Source organism: Tamandua tetradactyla, chromosome 5 (assembly GCF_023851605.1).
Source record: "Tamandua tetradactyla isolate mTamTet1 chromosome 5, mTamTet1.pri, whole genome shotgun sequence".
Classification (NCBI taxonomy): domain Eukaryota; kingdom Metazoa; phylum Chordata; class Mammalia; order Pilosa; family Myrmecophagidae; genus Tamandua; species Tamandua tetradactyla.
Window position 1 is genome coordinate 176,511,102 of NC_135331.1, and position 15,564 is coordinate 176,526,665.

At 39.1% G+C, this 15,564-nt stretch overlaps 1 long non-coding RNA gene across 1 annotated transcript in view; it reads left to right on the forward strand.

Annotated features, from left to right (window-relative positions):
* The window catches only part of LOC143682895 (uncharacterized), a 105,901-nt gene extending 90,897 nt beyond the window's left edge, over positions 1 to 15,004 (forward strand). Inside the window, exon 3 of the long non-coding RNA XR_013175349.1 lies at positions 14,914 to 15,004. This is a non-coding gene — a long non-coding RNA (uncharacterized LOC143682895). The remainder of the gene's footprint in view (positions 1 to 14,913) is intronic.
* Positions 15,005 to 15,564: the final 560 nt, after the last annotated feature.

The window sequence follows — 15,564 nt, forward strand, 5'->3', positions numbered from 1 at the left end:
ACATATGAAAATCAATTAATGTAATACAACATATCAACAAATCAAAGCAGAAAAATTACATGATCATCTCAATTGATGCAGAGAAGGCATTTGACAAAATTCAATATCCTTTCCTGTTGAAAACACTTCAAAGGATAAGAATACAAGGGAACTTCCTTAAAATGATAAAGGGAATATATGAAAAACCCACAGCTAAGATCATCCTCACTGGGGAAAACTGAAATCTTTCCCCTTAAGATCAGGGAAAAGACAAGGATGTCCATTATCACCACTATTATTCAACATTGTGTTGGAAGTTCTAGCCACAGCAATTAGACAAGAAAAAGAAATACAAGGCATCAAAATTGGAAAGGAAGAAGTAAACCTCTCACTGTTTGCAGATGATATGATACCATATGTTGAAAACCCTGAAAAATCCACAGCAAAACTACTAGAGCTAATAAACAAGTACAGCAAAGTGGCAGGTTATAAGATCAACATTCAAGAATCTGTGGTGTTTCTATACACTAGCAATGAATAAGCTGAGGGGGAAATTAAGAAATGAATTCCATTTACAATTGCAACTAAAAGAATAAAATACTTAGGAATAAATTTAACTAAGGAGACAAAAGACCTATACAAAGAAAACTACAAGAAACTATTAAAAGAAATCACAGAAGACCTAATAGATGGAAGGGCATACTGTGTTCATGGATTGGAAGACTAAATATAGTTAAGATGTCAATTCTACCTAAATTGATTTACAGATTCAACGCAATACCAATCAAAATCCCAACAACTTACTTTTCAGAAATAGAAAAACCAATAGGCAAATTTATCTGGAAGGGCAGGGTGCCCCGAATTGCTAAAAGTAACTTGAGGGAAAAAACAAAGCCGGAGGTCTCACGCTGCCTGACTTTAAGGCATATTATGAACTCACAGTGGTCAAAACAGCATGGTACTGGCATAAAGATAGATATATCGACCAATGGAATCGAATAGAGTGTTATGATTTAGACCCTCTCATCTATGGACATTTGATCTTTGATAAGGCAGTCAAGCCAACTCACCTGGGACAGAACAGTCTCTTCAATAAATGGTGCTTAGAGAACTGGATATCCATATGCAAAAGAATGAAAGAGGACCCATATCTCACACCCTAAACAAAAGCTAACTCAAAGTGGATCAAAGATCTAAAACATTAGGTCTAAGAACGTAAAACAGTTGGAGGGAAATATCTTATAAATCTTATACTTGGAGACGGTTTTATAGACCTTACACCCAAAGCAAGAGCACTGAAGCAAGAAAGAAAGAAATGGGAACTCCTCAAAATTAAACATTTTTGTGTATCAAAGAACTTCATCAAGAAAGTAAAAAGAGCCTACACAATGGGAGACAATATTTGGAAATGACAGATCAGATAAAGGTCTAGTATCCAGAATTTATAAAGAATTGTTCAGCTCAACAACAAAAAGACAGTCAATCCAATTACAAAATGGGAAAAAGACTTGAACAGACACTTCTCAGAAGAGGAAATAAAAATGGTCAAAAAGCACATGAAGAGATGCTCAACGTCCCTGGCCATTAGAGAAATGCAAATCAAAACCACGAGATATCATCTCACACCCACCAGAATGGCCATTATCAACAAAACAGAAAATGACAAGTGATGGAGAGGATGTGGAGAAAGAGGCCCACTTAGCCACTGTTGGTGGGAATGTCAAATGGTGCAACCGCTGTGGAAGGCAGTTTGGCGGTTCCTGAAAAAGCTGAGTATAGAATTGCCATATGACCCAGCAATCCCATTGCTAGGTATCTACTCAGAGGACTTAAGGGCAAAGACACAAATGGACATTTGCACACCAATGTTTATAGCAGCATTATTTACAATTGCAAAGAAATGAAAACAGCCAATATGTCCATCAACAGACAGTTGGCTAAACAAACTGTGGTATATACATACGATAGAATATTATACAGCTTTAAGACAGAATAAGCTTATGAAGTGTGTAACAACATGGATGGACCTTGAGAACATTATGCTGAGTGAGACTAGCCAAAAACAAAAGGACAAATACTGTATGGTCTCACTGATATGAACTGACATTTGTGAATAAGCCTGGAATATTTCGTTGGTAACAGAGACCATCAGGAGATAGAAATAGGGTAAGACATTGGGTAATTGGAGCTGAAGAGATACAGACTGTGCAACAGGACTGAATACAAAAACTCAGAAATGGATAGCACAATGCTACCTAATACAATTATGTAAAATAATACAAATATATTATTTACAAAATTAATAAATGTATTAATTGTATTATAAAAATAATACAATTATGTTAAACACTGAATGAAGCTGCATGTGAGAATCATAGAGGGATGAGGGCTGGGGACATAAATGAAATCAGAAAGAAAGATAGATGTTAAAGATTGAGATGGTATAATCTAGGAATGCCTAGAGTGTATAATAATAGTGACTAAATGTATGAATTTTAAAAATGTTTTTGCATGAGGAAGAACAAAGGAATGTCATTATTGCAGGGTGCTGAAAATAGATGGCAATTAATAATTTAAAATGTCACCTTATATGTGAGACTAAAGCAAAAAATGTTTATTTGTTACAAAATTTATATATTGACTAGTGCATTTCCTAATATAACTTATGTAGACAGTTTGATTCAACACCATAAGTACTTGGAATCTCAGGTAGGACATGAAATTTTGTTGGTTTGTCTAGAACGATGCCCTGATGAATCCCAGAGTGGTTTGTTCAGTGAGTGGCAATGTATTTTCAAAGCCCCTTTCGGAGAATGGTGAGAATGGGGAGAAATGCAACTTCCCCAAGTTGAATTCTTGATATTCTCACAAGCAGTGTGGACAACCAAAGCTATAGGCTGAGCCCCCGGTCTTGGGGTTTGTTCATATGAAACTTAACCCCACAAAAGATAGGTCAAGTCTACTTAAAATTTAGGCCTAAGAATCACCCCCAAGAGAGCCTCTTATTTTGCTCAGATGTGCCCTCTCTCTCCAGCCAATACAACAAGCAATCTCACCACCCTCCCCCTGTGTATGTGGGACATGACTCCCAGGGGTGTGGACATTCCTGGCAACATGGGACAGAAATCCTAGAATGAGCTGAGACTCAGCATCAAGGGATTGAGAAAAACCCTAGAATGAGCTGAGATTTAGCATCAAGGGATTGTGAAAACCTTCTCTACCAAAAGGGGGAAGAGTGAAATGAGACAAAGTGTCAATGGCTGAGAGATTCCAAACAGAATCAAGAGGTTGCCCTGGAGGTCATTCTTATGCATTAAGTAGATATCATCTTGTTATTCAAGATGTAATGGAGAGGCTGGAGGGAACTGCCTGAAAATGTAGAGCTGTGTTCCAATAGCCATGTTTTTAGAGGATGTCTGAATAATGATATAGCTGTCACAATGTGACTCTGTGATTGTGAAAACTTGTGTTCGATGCTCCTTTTATCTACCTTGTCAACAAAGGAGTAGAACATATGGAATAAAAATAAATAATAGGGGGAACAAATGCTAAATAAATTTAGTTTGAAATGCTAGTGATCAATGAAAGCGAGGGGTAAGGGGTATGGTAGGTATAATCTTTTTTTTTTTCTTTCCTGTGTTCGTTTTACTTCTTTTTCTATTGTCTTTTTATTTCTTTTTCTGAATTAATGTAAATGTTCTAAGAAATGATGAATATGCAACTAAATGATGATATTGTGAATTACTGATTATATATGTTAATGTTTTATTTGGTTTTTAAATTTTTTAATTAATAAATAAATTAAAACAACACAAAAATGAAAAATGAAAAAAATTAAGGAATGGGGGAGCAAATGCTAAAATAAATTTAGTTTGAAATGCTAGTGATAAATGAAAGTGAGGGGTAGGGGTATGGTATGTATAATCTTTTTTTTCTGTTATTGCTTTATTTCTTCTGTTGTCTTTCTACTTCTTTTTCTGAATTGATGCATGTGTTCTAGGAAATGATGAGTATGCAACTATGTGATGATATTGAGAATTACTGAATATATATGTACAACGGAATTATATGTTAATGTTTTTGTTTGTTCCTAATTTTTCTAATTAATAAATAAATTTAAAAAAGAAAAAGGTCTAAACAAATGATGTAAGCATCCAATTTAAAAATTAGAATTTAGAAAAATTAAATAGTAAAGGGAAGCAATTAACAACATAAGAACCAAACATTGAAAATAAACTTACAAAATCAAAAGTCCATATTCTGAAAATTCTAAATAAATCAATAAAACCACTCTGGCAAGATCAAGGAAGGCAAAGGGAAAAAAAAGCACAAATAAACAAAAGTATGAATGAAAATATAGACTTAACTATAGATAGAGTATAGAGAAGAATATAACATTTTATTAGCAACTTATTGTTAAATTTTGAAGCTTGGGTAAAATTCTTTAATTCCAAGAAAAAGCAAATTACAAAACTGATTCAAGAAAATCTGGAACACCGAAATGGCCTTATATACATTAAAAGAAAATGAATGAACTATTAAAAGCCTACCTGGCAAAAAGTGTAACAGAGTCTTATGTTTCACATAGTTATTTGAATTGAGTCCTGAGTTATGCTAGAAGGAAAGAACCATGCATATATCTAGGAGAATACAATGCCATGCAGAAAGAATCGCTACTGGAAAGCAATATGGATGATAGCTGAAGGTATTTGAAGAGAAGTAAGTACCAGTGTAACTCGACTGTAGTGAGCCAGTGGGAAAATTGCTGGAGTAAGTTGGAGAGGTAGACAGGGGAATGTTGGGTAAGGCCTTTTATGCTACGATTTACAGTACGAATACATGCTTTCTATAGGAAATTGATTTTTATTCTGTATACAATAAAAAACCATTGGAGAACTTTAAGTAAAGAAATATGTGGTTAGAGTTATATTTTAAAAGATAATGCAGCTTTTTTTGTGGCCCACTATAAAGGAAGAGATTGGAAGTTGGGATGTAAGTTAGGAAACTATTATAATATTCTAGGTGAACAATGAAAGAGGTTTGAACAACATCATAATGGAAGTGGGTTAGACATGGGAAGATTTGGGATACATTTTGGAGTTAAATCTTAAAGGTGAGTTGGAAATGAGGGTTGAAATATGAGAAAGTAAAAATGAAATAACATTTCAAATGTTTCTAGAAGGTAATGAAATTTCAGAAATGTCCAGTGTATAATAAAAACTAATTAGGTCCCAATTAGTTGGAGAAGGTAGAAAAATCATATAAGGTATAACTTCTTGCATCGAATAAACTGATAAACATTTGCAAAATGTTTAGTTATAAGAGAACCCAGAAAAGTTTTTCAGGTCCTAAGGTCAAAGAATGAAAAATGGAGAGCCATCTAAAAGTTGGAATTCTTTGATCAGTAGCATTCTGTGCAAAAATATTGTTCACTTTTAGGCTGACTGAGATTAATTTAGGGTCACATTTTACTTAGAAAGTATCCAACATTCAGTGATAAATGCCTTGAGTTGTAGAGCCAGGCTTCAGGACCAGATCTCTTCGTTTGCTGCCTTCTGAGTTCGGGATTACTGAAGGTAAATTTAAGGCAGAGCAAGTTTATACTACCATCATAGTGAGAATTTGGCCACCCTTTTAATAAATTAAACTAACATTACTTCTTGCTTCAAAATACTTCTCTTGATTATGAAAGATTAGATGTGAGAATTATGATAAAACAAAAATGGAAAAGATGAAGTTCAGATTTTATCTGGATACCAGGATTTACTTTGAGTTCATGTTTGTTTTTGGATTTGAAGTATGTAGATTTGTGAAACACTGTTCTATTTTAGAAACTCTGATAAGATGGTGTATTAGTTAGGGTTCTCTAGAGAAACAGAATCAACAGGGAACACTTGCAAATACAAAATTTATGAAAGTGTCTCACGTGACCGTAGGAACGCAGAGTCCAAAATCCACAGGGCAGGCTGCGAAGCCGATGACTCCAATGGATGACCTGGATGAACTCCACAGGAGAGGCTCACCAGCCAAAGCAGGAATGCAACCTGTCTCCTCTGAGTCCTCCTTAAAAGGCTTCCCATGATTGGATTTAGCATCACTAATTGCAGAAGACACTCCCCTTTGGCTGATTATAAATGGAATCAGCTGTGGATGTAGCTGACGTGATCATGACCTAATCCTATGAAATGTCCTCATTGCAACAGACAGGCCAGCGCTTGCCTAATCAGATGAACAGGTACCACAACTTGGCCAAGTTGACACCTGTCCCTAACCATGACAGTCCACCCCTTGTCAACTTGGCACATATATATATATCACCCTAGACCATACTTAATTTCCAAATGAAAACAAATAAGCACACATTTTTTCTTTTACCTGACAATACTCAACTGTCCTGCATACCTGGAAACACATTAAATCTCTCCAGAATAGCGTGCAAATCCTTGGGCAACATTCATTCTTAAACTTGATATCTTACAACTTAAATAGTATAACACAAATGAAACAGCATTACAGTCCTCATTTCTGTAACTGATCACGTGGTCGAAGTTCATATTTATCAATACCTTCTTCCACTACCCATTCCATGTTCTCTTTCCCCTTAGCAAGCACTTCAGCTGGCCGTGGTTCTTTGCCTGGTGGGGTGACCCAAACCTTCATTCCTGAAGTCTCAGAGCCATTAGTGGTCCTGCCTGGATTGTGTTGTTGCAGTTTTCCATTGATTTTAATCACAGGGCATGGTAGTACTAATAGACGCCCCAGGGGATCTCCTATATTCCAAGAAAACTCTCCTTTACCTCCATTATGTAGTTGCAGTCCTACTTCCTTCTGATAGTCAGGGTCAATTACCCCAGACAATAATGTAATCCCCTTCTTGGTGTGTTGATCCAGAGGCATAAGTAGCCCAAAGTGGCCAGGTGGCAATCTTAACTTCCAGTTCAGTGGTATCACTGTTGTTTCTCCTGGAGAAAGCACACCCCGTTTTGGAACTAAAACCTGTAGACCAGCAGAACTCAGGGTAGCAGGGACAGGAAGCAAAAATTTTCCTAGTGGATCACGAGGAGTAATAGTGAGTGGCACCACACCCATTTCCACCCCTTGGTTCCTGGACCCATGGATCCTGGCTATGGGAGAAACAGCACCATACAGTGGACGCTGATTCAGAGCATACACAGCTTCCTGGAGAACATTACCCCAGCCTTTCAAGTTTTTGCCACCTAGTTGGCACCGTAATTGAGTTTTCAAAAGGCCATTCCACCGTTCTATCAATCCAGCAGCTTCTGGATGATGGGGAACATGGTAAGACCAGAGAATTCCATGAGCATGTGCCCATTCCCGCACTTCATTTGCTGTGAAGTGTGTTCCTTGATCTGAGCAATGCTATGTGGAATACCATGACGATGGATAAGGCATTCTGTAAGCCCACGGATAGTAGTTTTGGCAGAAGCATTGCATGCAGGGAAAGCAAACCCATATCCAGAGTATGTGTCTATTCCAGTTAGAACAAATAGCTGCCCCTTCCATGAAGGGAGTGGTCCAATGTAATCAACCTGCCACCATGTAGCTGGCTGGTCACCTCGGGGAATGGTGCCATATCGGGGGCTGAGTGTGGGTCTCTGCTGCTGGAAGATTGGGCACTCAGCAGTGGCGGTAGCCAGGTCAGCCTTGGTGAGTGGAAGTCCATGTTGCTGAGCCCATGCATAACCTCCATCCCTACCACCATGACCACTTTGTTCATGAGCTCATTGGGCAATAACAGGAGTTGCTGGGGAAAGAGGCTGACTGGTATCCATAGAACGGGTCATCTTATCCACTTGATTATTAAAATCTTCCTCTGCTGAAGTCACCCTCTGGTGTGCATTCACATGGGACACAAATATCTTCATATTTTTAGCCCACTCAGAAAGGTCTATCCACATACTTCTTCCCCAGACCTCTTTGTCACCAATTTTCCAAGTATGGTCTTTCCAAGTCCCTGACCATCCAGCCAAACCATTAGCAACAGCCCATGAGTCAGTATACAAACGCACCTCTGGCCAGTTTTCCTTCCAAGCAAAATGAACAACCAGGTGCACTGCTCGAAGTTCTGCCCACTGGGAGGATTTCCCCTCACCACTGTCCTTCAAGGACACCCCAGAAAGGGGTTGTAATGCTGCAGCTGTCCACTTTCGGGTGGTACCTGCATATCGTGCTGAACCATCTGTAAACCAGGCCCGAGTTTTCTCTTCCTCAGTCAATTCACTGTAAGGAACTCCCCAAGAGGCCATAGCTCTGGTCTGGGAAAGAGAAAGTAATGTGGCAGCAGGAGTGGAAACCATGGGCATCTGTGCCACTTCTTCATGTAACTTACTTGTGCCTTCAGGACCTGCTCTGGCTCTATCTCGTATATACCATTTCCACTTTACAATAGAGTGCTGCTGTGCACGCCCAACTTTATGGCTTGGTGGGTCAGACAACACCCAACTCATGATAGGCAACTCAGGTCTCATGGTAACTTGGTGGCCCATGGTTAAGCGTTCAGTCTCTACTAAGGCCCAGTAGCAGGCCAAAAGCTGTTTCTCAAAAGGAGAGTAGTTATCTGCAGCAGATGGTAAGGCTTTGCTCCAAACTCCTAAGGGTCTGCGTTGTGATTCTCCTATAGGGGCCTGCCAAAGGCTCCAGACAGCATCTCTATTTGCCACTGACACTTCCAGCACCATTGGATCTGCTGGATCATATGGCCCAAGTGGCAGAGCAGCTTTCACAGCAGCCTGGACCTGTTGCAGAGCCTCCTCTTGTTCAGGTCCCCACTCAAAATTAGCAGCTTTTCTGGTCACTCGATAAATGGGCCGGAGTAGCACACCCAAATGAGGAATATGTTGTCACCAAAATCCAAAAAGACCCACTAGGTGTTGTGCCTCTTTTTTGGTTGTGGGAGGGGCCAGAGGCAGCAATTTATCCTTCACCTTAGAAGGGATATCTCGACATGCCCCACACCACTGGACACCTAGAAATTTTACTGAGGTGGAAGGCCCCTGTATTTTTGTTGGATTTATCTCCCATCCTCTGACACGCAAATGCCTTACCAGTAAATCTAGAGTAGGTGCTACTTCTTGCTCACTAGGTCCAATCAACATGATATCATCAATATAATGGACCAGTGTGATGTCTTGTGGGAGGGAGAAACGATCAAGGTCTCTGCGAACAAGATTATGACATAGGGCTGGAGAGTTGATATACCCCTGAGGTAGGACAGTGAAAGTATATTGCTGACCTTGCCAGCTGAAAGCAAACTGTTTCTGGTGGTCCTTACTAATAGCTATTGAGAAAAAAGCATTTGCCAGATCAATAGCTGCATACCAGGTACCAGGGGATGTATTGATTTGCTCAAGCAATGATACTACATCTGGAACAGCAGCTGCAATTGGAGTTACCACCTGGTTGAGTTTACGATAATCCACTGTCATTCTCCAAGACCCATCTGTTTTCTGCACAGGCCAAATAGGAGAGTTGAATGGGGATGTGGTGGGAATCACCACCCCTACATCCTTCAAGTCCTTAAGAGTGGCAGTAATCTCTGCAATCCCTCCAGAAATACGGTATTGCTTTTGATTTACTATTTTGCTTGGTAGGGGCAGCTCTAGTGGCTTCCACTTGGCCTTTCCCACCATAATAGCCCTCACTGCATGAGTTAGAGAACCAACGTGGGGATTCTGCCAGTTGCTCAGTATGTCTATGCCAATTATACATTCCGGAACTGGGGAAATAACTACAGGATGGGTCCGGGGGCCCACTGGACCCACTGTGAGATGGACCTGAGCTAAAACTCCATTGATCACCTGGCCTCCATAAGCCCCCACTCTGACTGGTGGTCCAGAGTGACGTTTTGGGTCCCCTGGAATTAATGTCACTTCTGAACCAGTGTCTAATAATCCCCGAAATATCTGATCATTTCCTTTTCCCCAATGCACAGTTACCCTGGTAAAAGGCCGTCGGTCTCCTTGGGGAAGACTTAGAGGAAGGTTAACAGTATAAATTTGTGGCAGTGTAACAGGTTTCTTCCCCATAGGGACCTGGCCTCCCCTTCATTCAAGGGGCTCAGGGTCTGTAAACTGTTTCAAGTCTGGAAATTGGTTAAGGGGCCGTGACTCTGTGTTTTTGTAATTCAGGTTAGACTTCTGTTCCCTTGACCTAGAACTCCTTTGTTTATACAGCTCCAACAAGAATTTAGTAGGCTGCCCTTCTATTGTATTTCTAGGCACCCCATGATTTACTAGCCAATGCCACAAATCTCTGCATGTCATATAATTTTGATGCCTCCTTTGAGTTTGTTGTCTATTATAATAGCCGCGTCTACCCTGTCTTTGGTGATTAAGTGCTGCCACCTGGCTTCTGCCAACTCGGGATCCTGTCATCCCCATTGTGTTTAAGGATTCCAGCTCAGTGACAGCAGTTCCTACAGTAATATCTGACCTACAGAGAAGTGCAACCACAGAGCTCTTGAGGGATGATGGTGCTAGTCTCACAAATTTATTTCTCACTGTTCTGGTAAAAGGTGCATCCTCTGGACATTCCTGGGGTGTAAGAGCAGGCTTTGCATGATAAATCCACTCTAACATCCCAATCTCTCTAAGCCTCTGGATCCCCTCATCTACATTATACCAGGGCAGTTCTGGCATTTCAACCTCAGGTAATGTTGGCCACCTTTTGATCCATGTTTCAACCAACCACCCAAACAAGCTGTTAACACCTTTTCTAACTGCTTAACTATAACATTGAATGCAGAATCTCTGCTTAGTGGGCCCATATCAATAAATTCAGCCTGATCCAGCCTTATATTCCTCCCAGCATTATCCCACACTCTTAAAATCCATTGCCACACATATTCCCCTGATTTCTGTCTATATAAATTGGAAAACTCACACAGTTCTTTTGGAGTATAACATACCTCCTCATGTGTGATACTTTGTACCTCACCTTTAGGGGCCTGTTTGTGACTTTAGTCTCGTTATAGGTCTAGAAGAAATGAGGGGTGGTGGGGGTGGGTAATGAAAAGAATTAGAAATATCTTCCAAGCCATTTGCTTCAGGGCTTTCATTTGCAGTTTCATCTGGTGAAACAGGATTAATAACTCTAGGGCTAATCCCTTCAGGAGGAGGTTGGGTGGCCAATTCCTCAAGGCAGGCTGGAGGTGGGGCGGCTATGTCCTCAGGGCAGACTATTACAGGGTTATCTAAAGAAGGCTCAGCATGGTCTAGGGTTTCAACCTCACCCCCAACATCATTATCAATCCATATGTCACCATCCCATTTTTCAGGGTCCCACTCCTTTCCAATCAATGCCCTCACTTTAATGGCAGACACCATGCAAGACTGAGATTTCAGTTTATGTTGTAAAGTTGCTACTCTAACAATAAGATTCTGAGTCTGATTTTCAGAGATCTCAAGTCTACGGCTACAGGAAATAAAATTTTCCTTCAGGATACTCATAGAAACCTCTACATCTTTCAGACAGCACTTAAGCTTCTTGTTTGAAGCCTTAAGCCCATCCCTTTCACCCTTTAATGTAGACAGTGTATCTAACAACAACCAACCAACATCTCTATAACTCTTATTTCTACAAAACTCTGTAAAGGTGTCAAAAACATTATCCCCCAGAGTCTGGCTTCGTACAAGCGAAGCATTAGGAGAATCGAATGATGATATTTTGACTATCTTCTTTGCCAACTCAGTCCATGGATTGGGAGTGTCATTCTGATTACGGGAATCAGAGTCCTTAGTGTCTCTGAGCCCAGTCAGAGTAGAAAACCATTCATAAAAACCTATTTTTAAGATTCTGTTCCTTAAGAACCACTCCCGGTACCAAGATGTATTAGTTAGGGTTCTCTAGAGAAACAGAATCAACAGGGAACACTTGAAAATATAAAATTTATGAAAGTGTCTCATGTGACCGTAGGAACACAGAGTCCAAAATCCACAGGGCAGGCTGCGAAGCCGATGACTCCAATGGATGGCCTGGATGAACTCCACAGGAGAGGCTCACCAGCCAAAGCAGGAATGCAACCTGTCTCCTCTGAGTCCTCCTTAAAAGGCTTCCCATGATTGGATTTAGCATCACTAATTGCAGAAGACACTCCCCTTTGGCTGATTATAAATGGAATCAGCTGTGGATGTAGCTGACGTGATCATGACCTAATCCTATGAAATGTCCTCATTGCAACAGACAGGCCAGCGCTTGCCCAATCAGATGAACAGGTACCACAACTTGGCCAAGTTGACACCTGTCCCTAACCATGACAGATGGTAAGGAACTCAGCATGGAAATGAGCAAGAAATTCCATTTCTCAGTAGCCTAAGATAATATTACTCTCTATTGATATATTACTCTTAATTGGATTGTGTCTATTCCATTAATTTTAAGGTAAGTGGAAGAATTTACAAAGAAGCCACCAGTTTGATGCCAAATAGCTAAATTATAGAGTAATCATTGAAGACAATGAATACAACATTACTTTCAACTAATATGGTAAAACCTTGATTATTGTGTAATTATGAAATTTGCTCTATTATCTATAATCCCATGTTTAGCTTATCTTTTTTATTAAACTTGGAGGAAACATACCTATTTATGATTTTATTTTGAGGAAACAAATGAGATCATACTAGGCACTATCCTAAAACTTACCATTGTTATACTGAACAATAATTACTCAACACCTTTTTTTATGTCTATATGTGCATATCTGTATCTATATATCTATTTTTCTAGAGTAGCATATTTGATATTAATAAATTTTTAATTTATTTAACCCTAATGGCTATAGATGGAGACTTAGTTTGCAGTTTCTTACTTTTAAAAACAGTGTACTCTAAGATCCTATCACAGAATGTTTAATTCTTAAGGTGCATATAATTCATACATATTTATATACTTATGCATTATATACATGTATGTTTGTTGTGTGTGTATATATATATATATGATAAATTTGTAGAAATGAAATTGCTGGGTCAATGGTTATGTATATTTAAAATTTTAATTTATATTGTCAAATAATAATTACTGGATTGATAATCTGTCATAATTATTCCTTTTCAACATGAAAGATCTGAGCCAGTATTTTCTTCCACAGTTTCCGAAGGCCTTATATGAGATGGGCATTGGGATGGTTGCCTGTATTAAAATGATTTCCCTCACTGGCCACCATATCTGATTTTTCTACTGGCATCCTGGTTACAAATGATCAATGAGGGATAGAGAGACTGATGTGGGCAGGGCCAATGACATTTTCCTGGAAGCTTCATATTTTAACAATGAGAATGATATTGGAACTTGATGAATTTATTCTACAGGATTCTAGAGCTATTCTGTTCTATAGGACTATAGCAGCCTTACAGACCCTCAGGAATTTTGACATTTTTTATCTTTACCACTTTTACCACTTTCAAGTTTTTATGTTGAAATAATTATAGATTTGCACAAAGTTGGAGAAAAAATGTTAGGGGAGGTCTCATGCACACTTTTGCACCTTCCCCAGAGGTAGCATCTTCTATAACTATAGTATAGAATCAAAACCAAGACACTGACATTGGTACAGTCTGTAGAACTTAGTCAATTTCACCTAGTTTTATAAGATCTCATTGCTGTAAGCATATGCATATAGTTCTGTATAATTTTATCACACATATTGCTTCATGCAACCACCAGCCCAATCCTTGTAAACACTAATCTATTCTCCATTTCTACAATTTTACTTCAGGCATATTGTATAAATATCATAATACAACCAGTAACCTTTTGAACTCACTGAGCACATACTTTTAAAGTATAGTTGCCTAATGAGCTTTTAGATAAAAATTGTATCTTCTCTAGGTTATCAGTAACTGAAACTTGACTAGAAGATTAAATATATACATGAGTTTGACCTTATTCATATTTCCCTTCATTTAAGTTAGAAAATAGTCATTTACTCATTTATTCTATCACCCAACACGTATTTATTGAGTGTCTACTACATGCTAGGCACTGTTCTAAGTACTGAAGAAACAAGATTCGCTGTTCTCCTGCAGCAAATATACTAGAAACACAGACATTAAAGAATAAATATGTTAGATTGTTTAAAAAAAATACATTAAAAGGAGATAAATATTCTGGAAAATAAAAAAAGAGAGCAGGGAACTGGTGATCAGGAGTGCAGGGAGGGGAGGTGGGCAGTCCTAAATAGAGTGGTTAGTGTAGCCTCCCAGACACTGGAGGTCAGCAGGGATGAGTGAAATGTGTGGTAAAACAAATTTTTCTCATATTTTGACTTGAATATTTACCCCAAATTGTTTAAACTACAAATAAAAACAGTCATGTATGTTTGAACTGTAGCTACCCTAAGAAGCCTTATTCACATATCAAGCCAAACTGTGGGCCTTTACTCTGATATGTACATTATCTCTTTTTCATGGGATTCATGTGTGAACAGCTTAATCCATTTCAGGACCGCAGAAATGTTGGTTACAGCAGCAAATTACTTGAAAAACAGCGGACTAATGAGGATCTAGAATTTGTAGTGAAATAGGCTACCTTTTTTTTGAAAACAGAAAAGGAGATCCCTGAGCAAATTATGACTCAGAGGCCAACTTCCTTGGAAGGACAGAGAATCAAGACTTTCTCTGAAAATGTAGTAAGAAGGTTCTATGCCTCAATTCAGGATCAGAGCTATGAGCCTACTATCAGAATGTGTTTTGAAATGTTTTTCTAACATATACATGTGTGCTGGTTTGAAAGGATGTGTGGACTCTAGAAAAGCATGTTTTAATCAAAATCCCATTTCATAAAGACAGAATAATCCCTACTCAATACTGTATGTTTGAATCTGTAATTAAATCATCTCCCTGGAGATGTAACCCAATCAAGAGGGGTTGTTAAGCTGGATTAGGGGTGATATGTCTCTGCTCATTTGGGTAGGTCTTGATTGGTTTACTGGAGTCCTATAAAGGAGGAAACATTTTGGAGAATGAGAGATTCAGAGAGCAGAGAATGCTGTAGCACTACGGAGCAGAGAATCCACAAGCCAGCAACCTTGGAGATGAAGAAGGAAAACACCTCCCAGGGAGCTTCATGAAACTGGAAGCCAGGAGAGAAAGCTAACAAATGATGCCATGTTCACCATGTGCCCTTCCAGCTGAGAGAAAAGCCCTGACTATGTTCACCATGTGCCTTCTCAGTTGAGAGAGAGACCCTGAACTTCATCGGCCTTCTTGAACCAAGGTATCTTTCTCTGGATGCCTTTGATTGGACATTTCTATAGACTTGTTTTACTTGGGATGTTTTCTCAGACTTAGAAGTGTAAACTAGCAATTTACTAAGTTCCCCTTTTAAAAATCTATTCCATTCCTGGTATATTGCATTCCGGCAGCTAGCAAACTAGAACAACATGTATTTTTGCTGAAATCTTCTTACTCTCTCCCAGCATCTCCTATGCCTAGTGACTTATTTTGGTGAGCCAGTTTACTGTGATTCAACAACTGTCAGATACTGCTTGGAAATCAAATTGTTTCAGAAGTGTGTTGCTCTAGGAAATGGGACTAGTGTCTAGAATGATGAGAGAATAAATGT